Here is a 4,394-nt window from a genome sequence, read left to right on the forward strand (position 1 = left end):
AGGGTCCACACCAAGCCGTGAGACCGGAGGGTCATCACCGAGACGCATGACCGGAGATTCCATGTCGAGCTATAGCCATGAGAGGCTTATTATTTGTGTATGTGGTATTTTGGGGAACTCACTAAGCTTTATGCTTACCGTGTTGTGTGATATGTGTTTCAGATATTTCTCAGGAATGCGGGAAGGTGACGACTTGATTGTACACACATGTTCGAGATTATGTAGGATGATTCTGGGATACTGTAAGTCATTTGCTGATTTATGTTTTGACAACTGATACATTTGTGGTTTTTAAGAAATGTGACATTGGGTTTTATGTGTTTTAAAAGTGAAAAATTTGGTTGAAAATTTAGAGTGTTACATTAGAGACACTGAGGAGGGAGAGACTTTTCGCAAAGTTCTCCAAGTGTGAGTTTTGGTTGCACGAGGTGCAGTTTCTTGGGCACCTTGTCAACCAGAAGGGTATTCTGGTTGATACGACCAAGATAGAGGCCGTGATGCAGTGGGAGGTTCTAATGTCTCCAAATGAGATTCAAAGTTTCCTTGGTCTAGCGGGTCACCAATGGAGATTTATTCAGGACTTCTCCAATATCGTTGTTCCTTTGACTCGACTGACCAAGAAGTCGGTGACATTCCGTTGGGGGCTTGAGAAGTAGGCAGCTTTCGAGACTCTCAGAAAGCGGTTATGCCAGGAACTGATTCTAACTTTGCCGGAGGGCGTCAATGACTTCGTGGTTTACTGCGATGCCTCGATCACAAACATAGGTGTGGTATTGCTGCAGTGGGGTCATGTGATAGCTTACACTTTGAGGCAGTTGCAGCCTCACGAGGCTAACTATCCGACACATGATTTAGAGCTAGGGGCTGTGGTTTTCGCCCTCAAGATTTGATGGCATTACCTCTACGGGTCCGTTGTACTATTTATACAGACCACAACAGTTTGAGGTACCACATGGACCAGCCGAATTTGAACTTGAGGCAACAAGGCGGTAGCTTCCCCGATTCGAGACATCTGTTTGAGGATGATAGTGATTAATCCATTACTGGAGCAGATCAGAGAGCACAAGTTGAGGACCCGAAGGAGGAGCGCCGGAAGTGAGAGCAGATCATAGGCTAGGTGGCCTCTTTTTATGACGACATCCATGGGTTGTTGAACCTACATGGGAGGGTATGGGTTTCATACTGGGGCGGAGTACACACTACTAGAAAAATAGCCTTTAATGACGCGCAAACAATGACACTCGCTGATAGAGGATGCGCATTTGTACGTGCCTTAAAAGATAATGTCAGTTTTGCAAAATTTGAAGGATAAAGGACACGTATTTGTGCGCGCCCTAAAATTAGTGTCAGAAAAGAAAAAAAAAGAAATGCGGAGGGCGCCTTTCATAAAATGTGCGTTGTGTAAATGTGTCGCTTTATAATTTTTAAGTGAAACACGCGTTTTAGGCGGGAAATGAAATCGACTAAAATTACTCCTGCCTATTGGATTCCAAAAATTAATCCCCCCGCCTCAAGAAAAATCCCTAGGGCCTTCATCTTCTCCTTGCTCATACGTTCTCATACGATATTCAAAACCTCACTGAGTCTCTCCTTCTTGAAATCCTCACAAGATTGCCCCTGAAATCGAAGGGATCATTCTAGGGTTCTTTTCAAGATGGGAAGGCTCTCTACAACGCTCGCTACCTTGGCTCACCTCATCTACCAACGATCTCGACTCATCTCTTTTAGCCGGAGAGCTTGGGATAACCTTACCTCGACAGAGACCGCCACATATGCTCAAATTTACAAGCCCTAGGTCTGGTTTAATGACCATCAGATCTTCTTTGTGATCTGTCTCGCACAACAAGACTCCCTCTCAATAACATCGTCTTCCTTGTGTTGAAGGTATGATAATATCATCTAAAACTTAGTGGGCTCGATCACACCCACAAATATGTGATTCTACCTACAGTAATCGAGACCACAGTCCAAAGAGCCGACATAGGGCTTTCAAACATGAGATTTTATGAAACTTCAAACCACGTCTCTCTCAAATTGGCATTATTCACTAAATTTTCATATATATTGTTAAATTCTCTTTTCTACTGTTCGAATTTTTGCTTGTTTATGTCGATTTTGCCCTTGATTTGGTGATTCTCCCCCTCATGTTGACTTGTATTCTCTGAATAGTACTTAATTTTGACAAATTGGTTCAAAACACAAACAAATTGGAAATTTAGGGTTACTTAACTGTTACCATAAAATTATCAAGACAGATTGACAAATCTGTAGTTCAAAAGATTCTTTTTCCTATAGAAAAATTGTAATTCTGTTTGGAACGAAGGAGCAACATAATAGAAAACTAGAATGTGCATGAATTCTAAAGGGAAAGAAACATTATCCATGTGGCTTCTGAATTTCTATGTGTCTGATACATGCAAAAAACATTATCCATGTGGCTGCATGGGGCAACATAATAGAAAACTAGTATGTGATACGATTACCTTTTCTGTTAAAACCTTTCTCCCTAAATCATCTCTTTAATTCTATCTAGGTTTATATTCTACTTCCAATTTGGGGGTTTGATGCATTCGGTAGTTGAATTCTGGGACAAAAAGTTGTATGATTAGGGATAGAAAAGATTTTTATAAATTGCAAATTAGATATGGATCCGTTATACATTCAACCTCATTTTCCTTTTCTACAAGTCTCAATACTAGGGTATGGCTGCATGGGGCTTACAGGTATCTATAACAATCCTCTCCCTAAGGAAGAAGGCAGCAAAGTGCTAAAGGAAGCTTTTAATAGAGGAGTTACATTCTTTGATACTGTTGATGTATATGGGGTTCAGCATGCTAATGAGATACTAGTTGGGAAGGTAATTGTATTTCCTTATACAAAACAACAAAGCTATATAAATAATCTTCATGAAATTATTGCAATGTAATCACATTGCTAGACATTTATCCTAGTTGATTAAACTAGAATGCTTCAGGCATTAGATATGGATATGTTCTATAATATGCATGATTTTTTAACTTCTCTTCATCTATTTCATTATTTTATTCTAATTTTATGCTTTTTTTTAAGAAATGTAGTATAATTGTTTCATTTATTGATAGGTATTGTTGTAAAATGTAAATAGGGAAAGTTTCTAGTTGATTTAGCTTGTCATGGTGATAAGTTGTTCCAAGTAGTGTTCAAGGAAAGGTAAGTAATCTGGGACAACTAATCTTTGTTTCCCCAAATTGCAATCCAGTCAAGGCTTCATGAATTATTAAAATATAATTTTTTTAATATAGCAACAAGATCCATTGCTGTGATCAGTAAAATCGATTAAGAATAAATTACAAAATGGCCCCTGTGATTTCTGCTATGTATCAGATTAAGAGCCCTCACGTCTCTGTGTTGACGAGGTAAAAAAACTACACATTATTTTGTTTTTTCATTTTTAATTAATTCCCCTTTTCTCTTATTAATATTATTATTCTTTTAATTTCATTTATGTAATCATTTGTAATGAGTACAGGTTCATCGTGTACTTGCGGACATAGTTTCAGCTTCAGCTAATGCTACACCAGGACTTGGGAGATATCCTCCATTTGAACGAGAGGTACTTTGCCTTTTTCTTTTTCTTTTACTGATATGAGAAATGTACTTGTTTTTACTCATGATAGCAATTTGATAATGCTGATGTGGCACTGTTGTGTGCTATTGTTTTGACTAGGTGGTGACAATTGCTACAACAGCTCTGGAGGGGTATAAGAATGATGCAAAGGCCATGGTGATTGCACTTGTTATCATTTTCTTATGTAATATCGGAACTAATGGTTGATATATCACACACTTAATTTGTCTACTCATAAAGCTGCTTTGGATGGTATAGCCATGAACACGAATTAGTCTCTGTTCGGTCAGTTACTGATGTACGCCCACAAGGTGCTTGACATAATGTCTATGTGCGATGGGCTGAAGGAAAACACAACACTAAACTATGTTTCAATCTATCCAAGAGCCTCAATGAAAAGGATTACTACACATTCTAGATTGCAAAATATGATCATGACTCTTCATATGTGTCACCAGGCTTACCTGATAACAAAGATTGTTCTCTGATAACAAAGATCCAAAAAGTAGATAAGTATCCCACCCTTAATCAGGTAACTAACTAAGTGTATGACTGTAGATATTTTCAATTCCTTTCAAGTGTATACGTAACACTCAGTGTTGTTTTTGCAGCCAACATTGGTGGCTTTGGGAAGAAATCCACCTAAACTTTACTTTTGAACCAAACAAAAACCTTAGAGATTCAATTCTTTAAAGTAAATGTTTCAATATAAACGACTTGTAACTGTAAGTTTCCTGTTTTACCCTTTTTTTCACTCCCAAAAATCAAAAAATTTGATGTTTCATTT

The sequence above is a fragment of the Lactuca saligna genome, chromosome 5 (genome assembly GCF_052625555.1).
Source record: "Lactuca saligna cultivar CGN05327 chromosome 5, ASM5262555v1, whole genome shotgun sequence".
Taxonomy (NCBI): domain Eukaryota; kingdom Viridiplantae; phylum Streptophyta; class Magnoliopsida; order Asterales; family Asteraceae; genus Lactuca; species Lactuca saligna.